This window comes from Balaenoptera acutorostrata, chromosome 1 (genome assembly GCF_949987535.1).
Source record: "Balaenoptera acutorostrata chromosome 1, mBalAcu1.1, whole genome shotgun sequence".
NCBI classification, from domain to species: domain Eukaryota; kingdom Metazoa; phylum Chordata; class Mammalia; order Artiodactyla; family Balaenopteridae; genus Balaenoptera; species Balaenoptera acutorostrata.
Genome location: NC_080064.1, coordinates 140,558,567 through 140,571,058, shown reverse-complemented (window position 1 = coordinate 140,571,058; position 12,492 = coordinate 140,558,567). Strand labels below are relative to the sequence as shown.

General features: G+C 37.2%; 1 protein-coding gene across 2 annotated transcripts in view; it reads left to right on the top strand.

Annotated features, from left to right (window-relative positions):
* Nucleotides 1-700: 700 nt before the first annotated feature.
* TOR1AIP2 (torsin 1A interacting protein 2) overlaps nt 701-12,492 on the top strand; it is a 43,612-nt gene continuing 31,820 nt past the window's right edge. The window contains exons 1-2 of one of the 2 annotated variants that reach the window (XM_028168014.2): nt 705-834; nt 7,945-8,024. The gene's annotated coding sequence lies outside the window, so the exon portion shown is untranslated. Of the gene's footprint in view, nt 835-7,944; nt 8,025-12,492 lie in introns of both variants that reach the window. The other variant, XM_007188211.3, reaches the window with a different exon arrangement.

Below are 12,492 nucleotides of genomic sequence, written 5' to 3'. Positions count from 1 at the left end.
TAGTTGCTCCGCGGCATGTGGGATCTTCCCAGACCAGGGCTCGAACCCGTGTCCCCTGCATTGGCAGGCAGATTCTCAACCACTGCGCCACCAGGGAAGCCCTAGACTTACTTGATTTTGCCCTTAACCAATTATGTGTTCTTGCGTAAATTGCTTGCCATCTCTCAACTTTCATTTTTATAAAATTAATAGATTAAGATAATAGCTATTTTTTATTCATCATTTACTAATGTCGTTTAGTAGACACTGTTATGTACATTAGCTCATTTACTCACAACCACCTTATGAGGTACTATGTATGTAGCGTTGTCTGCATTTGACAAGAGCAAACTCAGGCTTAGATTAAGCAACTCGTTTGAGGACGCACCTCGTAATGGTAGAGGCCGGCTTCTAAGTCAAGTCTGACTGGTGCTTGCCAGTATCATTGGCTAGTGCCTCTCACTGTGTTGGTTCCATTGGTTCTTCGAGCCTATGAACTTTAGGTCTTTATGAGGGCTTAGGGTCCTCCAGGGTCTTGCAGGGATGCCTGCCTCCGGGTCTGGTAGCAGCCCGAGAACGCGGGGAAGCTTGGGGTTGTGCCGCTGCACTCACCACGCCTCCAGCCTCCAGCTCGGCCGCTGGCCGCCTGCGGGGAGGAGGGGCCGGCGCCTACCAGTCCCAGCATTCCGCGGGCGCCTACCCTCCCCGCGGAGGTCGCGGTCACGTGGGCAGGGACGGGACGACGTTCTGTTCCGCCGCGTCCGAGGGGTGCAGCCCAGCGTTGTGGAGCAGAAAGAACGCTCGAAGGGCTCTCCTGACATTGACAGTCGACGATTTAAAACCCCGCTAGAATTTGTAAGTAAAACGTGTATACAACTTTTCAATGTTTTAATATTTGATCTGATACCTTCTTTTTAAATATCTTTCAGAAACGGTCCTTCCCCACCCCCACCTCCTTACCGCAAAAACCTTAAACGGAGTAAGGTTGGAGGTATATTTTTGTTTTGGAGTGAAAAAAGAGAAACAGAATCGTATAAACGTTAAACAGAATGAGGTGGGAATAAATGTTTGGTTTGGACTTTGAGACGAGAAGCAGAATTCCTATAGGGGTCAAATGTAAACGGGAAATCTACTAGTGCAGGTGTTGATTACTCCCTTTACCTTCATGCTTAACAGGATCTCATCATTCGTCTTTTTAATCTTTATAAGATAGTGTCCGTGTTCTCCCCCCGCCCCGCCATCCCTCACTTGCCACCCCTGCCTTTTAGTCTTAATGGTGCTAAAAAGAGCGAAGTTTTAAGTTTTAGTAAGACCCTGCAATTGCCAATTAATTACATATTATATATGTATTCCCAATTGTATTTCATACCCGAGAAAGTTTACCCCTTTTTCCTTCCTTCAAAAAAGTTTACTCTCTACTTAATCAGTAGTGCTTAATTGTTAGACTTTATACACAGTTCCAGAAATCAGTTAACCTTAATCTGATTCAACACAGTTTCAATTTTACCTATCTTTAGGTTTTAAAACACTTTATTTTGGATCTATATGAGAGATCCTTTCCTTGTCTCTGTTAAGAATTAGGGCTGTGGCTGTTATCCATATTTATCAGTTTTGTTTTTCAAGCACAGGATTAGTATATAAATGGTCAGTGGGAAATAATTTAATTTAAAAAGGAACTTACTGGTAGAGGAACTAAAAATGTTCCTGGAAGCCTTTGTGTGGATTAGAACAGTTTGAAAAACTGACATTTGCTGTGAAAACTTTGGGAGTCTCTCCTGAGTAATGCTTATTATGCTGAATGCAGAGCCCAGAACTTGATTACCAGCTTTACTGCTGGTTTATCTAACCATAAGTGACTCATTGAAGCTCTACTTCACTTGTTTTTCTTCCTAGTGTAGAGATAATACTAGCCTGAGAGCTTCTATAATTAACAAATAAAGTAACAAGAATTTAGCTAATTATTTGAGGATTATTGGGTATTTAAATAATGTATAGCGTCTTGTATATAATTTATTTTTGCCTAGGAGGTAATTTTAAACTGTATACCATGGAAATCCACATTTCTCTGAAGTGGCACTTGAATTTCCTGAAGGAAAGTTTGCTCAGAGAAACCTTGTCTGCTTTATGCTGTTTTTCATTTTTCATTTAGAATTTTAATTGTGTTAAAATTTCATTAATAGTCTATATTTTATGATGACTACTGTGTCCCACAAGAGATAAGTCAATATAGTGATTATACTTTATCGTAAGTTTTGCACAGCAAATCAAGCATTTGTGAATAAAGAAAGATGTCTCCAACATTGGTTATGAGCGTAGACTTAAGAGTCAGAGCTGAGTTTGAATTCCTGTTCTGTCACTTTGTGGCTTGGGCAGGTTGCTTTATCTTTTTGAGCCCATTACCTCATCTTTAAAGTGGAGAGTCATAAGGTTATTTGGAATATTAAATGGATTTAAGGACTCAGTAAGTGGAACCAGTTATTACTAATTGGACTACTTTCTTCTTTACTAATATTAAAGGAAGCGGCACATGGTTTTGATAATCAAAATAGAAAGGAAGAAAATTCACTTATAATTCCACTACCTGAACAAATCAAATTGTTTTTATTTTTATATACTCTTCTTTAGCCCTTGATCATGGGTGTACATAATGTAAATATAATAACATTTTTGCAAAAAGGCAAATTTAAAACATTAATTTGTAAACTTCTGGGGGTTTTGTTTTAATTATATAAATAGAGCTTTCTGGTTCTGCCTTTATTTTGATCTACTAGTGAAGAAACAGCAGAACTTTCCTTTAGCACAGTCTCCACTTGCTTTTCCCATTCCAAAAAATAAAACGTCTAGTTGCACTTTTACTTAACAGTTCAAATAATAATAAACACATCCTGAGACTTCTTTTGTGCCCCCATAGCCGTAAGTGCTGCACATTATCACTTTAACCCTCATAATGCTTCTTTCATCTGGGTAGTTATTCCATTTTGTGGTTAAGAAAACCAGGGAAATAGGGCAGAGTTCACCAAGTCAGGTGCTGGAGCAGTCATTCAGGCCTAGGCAGTCTGATTTTAGAGGACTGTGCTGCGAGGATTTCATATTTATAGATTCACTATATGGATGTTGAGTCATATATGTAGGCAGGAGATGATCCTGCAGGGTGACTTACAACTTCTTTGTATAAGAGTAACAGTATTTGTACTTTATAACTACCATGACCACCACATGTAAAAAAAGTTTTGTAGGACAACAAAGGAGAGTAGGGAAGTGTTCAGTGCCTTAACAGATGAGGCATTCACCTATAGTTTTATTAGTTGTGGCAGTAAAAATATAATTTATGCACAAGTTATTAAGAGTAAATTTTCCAAAAAAAAAGTAAATTTTCCCTTTTTTTATTAGGGATAAACATAGTAAACATAGGGTTTATAGTGATGGAAAGCTAACTCTTCTTCATTTAAGCAGTGTTTTGTAAGTGTTTCTTAAATTTTATAGGGAGCATCAGAATCATCTTGTGAGCCTGTTAAAACAAATTCCTGCACCAGACCCTCAAAGATTCTAGTCTGGTAGGTCTGGGGTGGGGCCCAAGAGTTTGCATTTCTAATAGGTTCCCAGGTGATGCTAATGATTTCCAGCTAATGAGTTTAGTAAGGAAACAAATAATAGTGGGGGTTGTCCAAATTGTTGGCCCCATGGTGAAACCCCAGTAGCAATGAGCACCCAGGTCTTGTTTTTAAACACTATCCTCTGATAAAAGGAACTAGAGTTTTTTTTTTTTTTTTTTTTTTTTGAGAAGTACTTGATTCCAGGTCTAAGTCAGGGAAAATACAAGGTGAGCCTGGAACATCTTGTGGTGCTTGAAATTAAGTAAATGCTCAAAAAGGTTTGGGAGCTTGTTGAAAGGACGCAGGAGCAACTTGAAGGAGCTTGATGGCCAAAGTTGGAATAACCTGAGTAATAAAATGAGTAATGGTAGTACTGGATTTTAACCCATAGAATAAAGTAAGTGGCCATGAGTCCATACTGACATAGTTGATAAATAAATAGGATTCAAGAAGGGACAGCTCTTTCTTAGAGAAGAATTCCAATGAGTAAACATGGTAAAAAGGAAACAGAAAATCACTATTAGACAAACAGCTGCGTAGTAATTATTGCAGATAAAATCTACCTATAATACTGTTAGGTGAAAGTTTGAGGAAAATCAGGGTATTTGCATAGTCTCAAAGTATCTCCCCAAGATAATTATTAGCTACAAAGGAAAAATAATAACTTTACAGTGGAGATACCGTGTTATAACCAACTGATTGAGGTTAACGTCACCAGTAATAAGACATACAGACCTCATGACCCCAGTGATATGATGCACTTAGAAGGACTCAACATCATTTCTGTGGTGTTATTCTTGCCAAAAATGCATAAACTCTTTATCTTTTTACTCACAAATTGAGGGACATTCTACAAAATAACTGGCCAGTACTTTTCAAAAGTGTCAAGGTCACAAAGACCAGGAAAGGTCACAAAAGATAATTAGAGACAGAAACTGTCACAGATTGGAGACTCAGGAGAATTGACAACTAAATGCAGTGGGGGAATCCCAGATTGGACTGTGGAACAGAAAAGGGACATTAGTGGAGAAACGGGTAAAATTTGAGCAGTCTGTAGTTTAGTTAATTGACTTGTACCAATGTTAATTTCTTGGTTTTGTAACTATTTTATGAGATGTTGACTTTAGGAGAAACTGGGTAAAGGATATAAGGAACTCCCTGCACTATTTTTGCAACTCTTCTACAAGTTTAAAATTAGTTCAAAATAAAACGTTTAATAAAAATGTGCTGGCTTCCTGTAGATACTAAAGATGATTAGAAGAGTTGAGCTAAAACTGGGAATCAGTTATGCCACCCACTGTTGGAAATCGTGGCAAACTCTTTGATCTTTGTGTGTTGCTTTTTGCCTCTGCGTGGGTCAGCCTAAACCTGAAATACAAATCAAGGGAGTTGGGAGGGGGTAAGAAGGAAAGGAAGACTTTCTATCCTCAGAAAAAATTTATCTCTGAACTGCTCCAGGCATCCAGTCCCTGTATAAGAAACAGTTCCCTAAGAAAGTAAGTGGAGTGCTTTTTGTTTCTAGTTTTTAGTACTTTCTCAACCTCCCTTTCAAAAATATGGAATAAGTACTATTTAGTGAAAACACTGGGAAATGAGTGGGAAATCTTGAAAATAATAATCCTGGCATATTATGACAGTGGATATGGTGCAGAGGCGTGGGCAAGACTTAGATACTTAGTTTTCAACACAGACACAAATAGCTGGTACAAGTATAGAAATACCTAACCTTAGCACTAGGTCTCACTGTTGAAAACTGCATATTAACTAAAGGTTTGGCTGCTGGTGTTTTAAATTGAAACTGTAGATAGAATTTGAACCATGGACTTTTGTCCATTAGGGCAAAGTAGATTGAAATGCACCAGTAAATTTCTAAACCAGTTGTTCCCCTTTATGGAATGCCAGCAATGCACACACACACCTGTTATGTTTGTCAGTTCCTTATTTTTTTTATTTTTTATTTTTGGCTGCACCGCAAGGCTTGTGGGATCTTAGTTCCCCAACCAGGGATTGAACCCAAGTCCTTGACAGTGAGAGCTCGGAGTCCTAACCACTGGACACTCAGGGAGTTCCCTGTTTCTCAACTCCTGGGTGACTCAAGATCATATTTTTTGTTTGGCTTATCTATTTTCGTAAGAGGGAACAGTGTGTGTGCTAAACAGTGTTGAAGATTGTGCCTTCTCTCTGTGATCTCAAGACTTTGCCAAATTAAAAGTAGTTCCTCACAAAACAGGCTGAAAACGTTTTTCAGGAGCATGTATTTTCATAATATATTTTAAGCAAAGAATTATTTTAGATTATGTGAATTTAAAAAGAAGAGTGATTCTTTTTTTTCATACTCTTTAATCTCCCAACATCTAAATTCAGAACTAGTTAATGAAATATGAAGTTCTTGAGATTTCACTTTGTATATGAAACTTATCAGAGAAGCTGTCTCATACAAAAAATAGTTTTGATTATTGAGTAGTGTTAGAATAAATTATTCCATGGGAGAAAATATTTAAAATGGATACGCAAGAAAATTTAGAGCATTTATATTTTTTCTGTGTGTCTGTTCTTTTGATTTTATATATCATATGAGGACTTGGCTGAGGCTGAAGTTTAAGTGATATGTTTGCCTGGAGAAGTCATCCCAGTCCTGACTCAATCTGAAACTTATATTATCCTATCACTAAAAAGAACAAGAGGGACTTCCCTTCTGGCACAGTGGATAGGACTCCGAGCTCCCAATGCAGGGGGCCCAGGTTCGATCCCTGGTCAGGGAACTAGATACCACATGCATGCCACAACTAAGGAGCCCACCTGTCACAACTAAGACCCAGTGCAACCAAATAAATAAATAAATAAAAAGAACAAGAGAATTTTTGTTTATCAGAGGCAGATTTGAGCTAGCTTACTAACGTCCATTCAGGAAATAGCGAAGAATGATACAGACTCAATATTTAGAGATGATAATTATTTAATATGTATTAAGCTGCCATCATTAGTAGTGTAAATTTCACTGGTTTAAATAGAACTGCATTTTCTGTTTTGATGTTAAAGTGTTTATTTTCTAAATTTTCCTCTAATAAATCTGCAGGAAGAATCTTAAATTTGCTTTAGTTCTCATACACAAGAAGTCTGATCTGGGAAGTTCCCCGCTGGTTCAGTGCTTAGGACTTGGCACTTTCACTGCCAAGGCCCAGGTTCAATTTCTGGTCGGGGAACTAAGATCCCATGAGCCATGCAACGCAGCCAAAAAAAGAAAAAAAAAAAAAAAAATCTGATAGAAAATATTTGTGAAAAAAAATTCAGAAAGTTCCAAAAAGCGAAACTTGAACTTGCTGTGCTCTGGCAGCTATTTACATAGCATTTACATTATATTAGGTATTATAAGTAATCTTGAGATGATTTAAAGTATACAGCAGGATGTGCGTGGGTTATATGCAGATACTACGCCATTTTATGTAAGGGACTTGAGTGTCCGTCTGGTCCGTGCATTTTGGTATCTGTGGGTGGTCCTGGAACGAATCCCCCACTGATACTGAAAGATGACTGTATAGCATTTATGTGGTAGGGAAGCCCTTTAAATTTGTTTTTTGCCCACTGTTGTTGGCTTCAAGGTTCGCTTGAAGATAAGGACATTCCAACTTCTGTGGGCCTTCCTGAATTTCCTGTGATCTCTACAGGCAATCTTTTTATATCCATTGAAAAGCCCGTAGTCTTTACCTAAAGCATTGGTTCCAATCTGGATTCCCTGGACATCTGGAAGCTCTGTAAGATTTTTCTCTCTGTATGTATAGAATTTGGCATTGGGCCTAGTACATGGTGGTTTCCTCAATAACTTAAACAATAATCAGTTGAGTAATGGTGGTTCCCAAGGTATTTTTTGCATTTCTACAAGCCTAGTGGTAATCATACATTTACCTCAAATCAACCACTTTTGACTTAAGCTAATGGAGTTGAGGAAGGAAGCAAATCCAGAATAGCTGAAATCTCTCTGACTTTATGTTATAGGCATTTTGAATATTATCTGTAATTTAAAATATTGAAAATTTCTAAATCAGGGCTATTAACACTAGTTTTTTTCTTGTTTTTATTAGAAGTTCTGATTGGCAGATCTACATGTCTAATTAATAAAATGAGAAAACGAAGTTATTACAAGAATGGTAGTTGTTCAGGGATCCTTCCACATTGAGATCTGGGGAGGGGGGTGCCAGGAATAAAAATTGCCTTTGATGGTAGAATGATTAGGAACCATTCATGCTCAATGGTTCTGAACCATTTCAGATTCCTTTGGGAATCTAAAAGTGTATACAGTTGACCTTTGAACAACACAGTTTGAATTGTGTGGGTCCACTTACATGCAGATTTTTTTCAACAATAAATATTTCAGTACTACACGGTCTGTGGTTGATTGAATCCGAGGATGCAGAACGATGGCTACAGAGGAACTGCATATACGAAGGGCTGACTGTAAGTTACATGCAGATTTTTGATTACTTGAGGGTTGGCACCCCTAACCCCCACGTTGTTCAAGGATCAGCTGTACTCTCTTTCCAGAAAAAAATGCACATGTGTACATAAAAAATTTTATGTGTAATTTCAGGGAATTTAGGACTCCCTGAAACGTATCCTGGATTTTTGTGTGTGAAAGTGGAAAATTATGGGAGAGAGTTTCTCCCACCCCCGCTTTAATATAATACGCACAATTGAAGAGTATCCTGTAGCTTTGCAAATAGCTTATGAAAGGGTTTTCTAAAACTTAACAGTCACTGCTTCAGAAAGGCAGTATCTTATAGTGGTTAAGAGTACAGGCTCTGGAACCAATCTTCTTGAATTCAAATACTGATTTCTCTACAAAGACCTGTGTGACTCTGGGCAAGTTGCTCAACCTCTCTTTCTTTAACTATAGAGTGGATTATTGTAAGAATTACATGAGTTAATACATGTAAAATGTATTACATGTATTAGAACAGATAGTGACGTTCAGTCAGTATTAGCTATTGTTATTAAGTATTATTATCTTGGGGACTTCCCTGGTGGTCCAGTGGTTAAGACTCTGCAGTTCCACTGTAGGGGGTGCAGGTTCAATCCTTGGCCGGGAGCTAAGATACCGGTATGCTCCGTGCACGGCCAAAAAAAAAAAAAAAAAAGTATTATTATTTCAGAGATGGGAGTTTTTCTGTTGAATATCTGGCCAAGTGAGGTTCTTTGGGCTTCATCTTGCCTGGAAGGAGGGTACTTTTTTTCTAATTTGCACACATTTTTTTTTTTTTCTAATTTGCACAAAGGCACCGTATGAAAAAAGAAAGTCCTGTACACAGATGCATGCCTTTATGGAGTATGCCAAGATAAACTTTCTTTTCCATTAGGTAGCCTAATGGAAAAATTAATTCCATTAATTAACATTAGGTAAGCCTCTTTTACCTTATTTCTTTTTTCTTTCCATAGAGATTTTTTAAATTGAAGTATAGTTGATTTACAATATATTTTCTGTTCCTTTATTTCCATGAAGAGATAGTTGCTTCCAATATTATGAGAAAAACAAAGATCCATGTCTTTCTGTAGGACTCCTCTTTTCCTCAGTCACCCACTTTGCCTCTGAGCAGAGTAACTGCTCCTGGTCTTCTTGTCCACAGTGTGAAAGTTGGTTTTGCTGCTATTTTCCACTCTACTCTTTTCTTTTTTTAATTATAAAATATTGAATAGAGATTGGGATTAACATATACGCACTACTATATATAAAATAGATAACTAATAAGAACCTACTGTATAGCACAGGGAACTAACTCTTTTCAGTACTCTGTAATGATCTATTTGGGAAAAGAATCTAAAAAAGAGTGGATATATGTAGATGTATAACTGATCCACTTTGCTGTACACCTGAAACTAACACAACATGTAAATCACCTGTACTCCAATAAAAATTAAAAGTTAAAAAAAGTAAAAATGAAGACAGAAGTAGAAAAATAAATATTGAATAGAGATTATGTAAACTATTATGATTTATGATGCATTCTTGTACCTCCAACTATTATGATTTATGATGCATTCTTGTACCTTCAAAGAAAAAATGTTTACAGTTATCTTTGAAATACTCTGTATGCCTTTCCCGATCCCATTCCCTTCCCTATCCCATCAAAGGTAATAGTTATCCTTGTACTTATCCTTTTCTTTTTAGCTTTATTGCATATTTATTCCTAAGCAATATATTGAAACTTTATGTAAATGGAAACTATATAAGAGAGTGAGTATGTGTGTATTCTTCTGCTACTTGCTCTTTATATTTCAGCTCAATATTATATTCTTTTTTTTTTTTTTTTTTTTTTTTTTAGTTCTTTTGTTTGTTTTTTTATACTGCAGGTTCTTATTAGGCATCAGTTTTATACACATCAGTGTATACATGTCAATCCCGATCGCCCAATTCAGCACACCACCATCCCCACCTCACCGCAGTTTTCCCCCTTGGTGTCCATATGTCCATTCTCTACATCTGTGTCTCAACTTCTGCCCTGCAAACTGGCTCATCTGTACCATTTTTCTAGGTTCCACATACATGCATTAATATACGATATTTGTTTTTCTCTTTCTGACTTACTTCACTCTGTATGACAGTCTCTAGATCCATCCATGTCTCAACAAATGACTCAATTTCGTTCCTTTTTATGGCTGAGTAATATTCCATTGTATATATGTACCACAACTTCTTTATCCATTCGTCTGTTGATGGGCATTTAGGTTGCTTCCATGACCTGGCTATTGTAAATAGTGCTGCAATGAACATTCAGGTGCATGTGTCTTTTTGAATTACGGTTTTCTCTGGGTATATGCCCAGTAGTGGGATTGCTGGGTCATATGGTAATTCTATTTTTAGTTTTTTAAGGAACCTCCATATTGTTCTCCATAGTGGCTGTATCAATTTACATTCCCACCAACAGTGCAAGAGGGTTCCCTTTTCTCCACACCCTCTCCAGCATTTGTTGTTTGTAGATTTTCTGATGATGCCCATTCTAACAGGAGTGAGGTGATACCTCATTGTAGTTTTGATTTGCATTTCTCTAATAATTAGTGATGTTGAGCATCTTTTCATGTGCTTCGTGGCCGTCTGTATGTCTTCTTTGGAGAAATGTCTAGGTCTTCTGCCCATTTTTGGATTGGGGTGTTTGTTTCTTTGATATTGAGCTGAATGAGCTGTTTATATATTTTGGAGATTAATCCTTTGTCCGTTGATTCATTTGCAAATATTTTCTCCCATTCTGAGGGTTGTCTTTTCGTCTTGTTTATGGTTTCCTTTGCTGTGCAAAAGCTTTGAAGTTTCATTAGGTCCCACTTGTTTATTTTTGTTTTTATTTCCATTACTCTAGGAGGTGGATCAAAAAAGATCTTGCTGTGATTTATGTCAAGGAGTGTTCTTCCTATGTTTTCCTCTAAGAGTTTTATAGTGTCCAGTCTTATATTTAGGTCTCTAATCCATTTTGAGTTTATTTTTGTGTATGGTGTTAGGGAGTATTCTAATTTCATTCTTTTACATGTAGCTGTCCAGTTTTCCCAGCACCACTTATTGAAGAGACTGTCTTTTCTCCATTGTATATCTTTGCCTCCTTTGTCATAGATTAGTTGACCATAGGTGCGTGGGTTAATCTCTGGGCTTTCTATCTTGTTCCATTGATCTATGTTTCTGTTTTTGTGCCAGTACCATATTGTCTTGATTACTGTAGCTTTGTAGTATAGTCTGAAGTCAGGGAGTCTGATTCCTCCAGCTCCATTTTTTTGCCTCAAGACTGCTTTGGCTATTCGGGGTCTTTTGTGTCTCCATACCAATTTTAAGATGATTTGTTCTAGCTCCGTAAAAAATGCCATTGGTAATTTGATAGGGATTGCATTGAATCTGTAGATTGCTTTGGGTAGTATACTCATTTTCACAATGTTGATTCTTCCAATCCAAGAACATGGTATATCTCTCCATCTGTTGGTATCATCTTTAATTTCTTTCATCAGTGTCTTATAGTTTTCTGCATACAGGTCTTTTGTCTCCCTAGGTAGGTTTATTCCTAGGTATTTTATTCTTTTTGTTGCAATGGTAAATGGGAGTGTTTCCATAATTTCTCTTTCAGATTTTTCATCATTAGTGTATAGGAATGCAAGAGATTTCTGTGCATTAATTTTGTAACCTGCAACTTTACCATATTCATTAATTAGCTCTAGCAGTTTTCTGGTGGCAGTTTTAGGATTCTCTATGTATAGTATCATGTCATCCGCAAACAGTGACAGTTTTACTTCTTCTTTTCCGATTTGGATTCCTTTTATTTCTTTTTCTTCTCTGATTGCCGTGGCTAGGACTTCCAGAACTATGTTGAATAATAGTGGTGAGAGTGGACATCCTTGTCTCGTTCCTGATCTTAGAGGAAATGCTTTCAGTTTTTCACCATTGAGAATGATGTTTGCTGTGGGTTTGTCATATATGGCCTTTATTATGTTGAGGTAGGTTCCCTCTATGCCCACTTTCTGGAGAGTTTTTATCATAAATGGGTGTTGAATTTTGTCAAAAGCCTTTTCTGCATCTATTGAGATGATCATATGGTTTTTCTTCTTCAATTTGTTAATATGGTGTATCACATTGATTGATCTGCGTATATTGAAGAATCCTTGCATCCCTGGGATAAATCCCACTTGATCGTGGTGTATGATCCTTTTAATGTGTTGTTGGATTCTGTTTGCTAGTATTTTGTTGAGGATTTTTGCATCTATATTCATCAGTGATATTGGTCTGTAATTTTCTTTTTTTGTAGTGTCTTTGTCTGGTTTTGGTATCAGGGTGATGGTGGCCTCATAGAATGAGTTTGGGAGTGTTCCTTCCTCTGCAATTTTTTGGAAGAGTTTGAGAAGGATGGGTGTTAGCTCTTCTCTAAATGTTTGATAGAATTCACCTGTGAAGCCATCT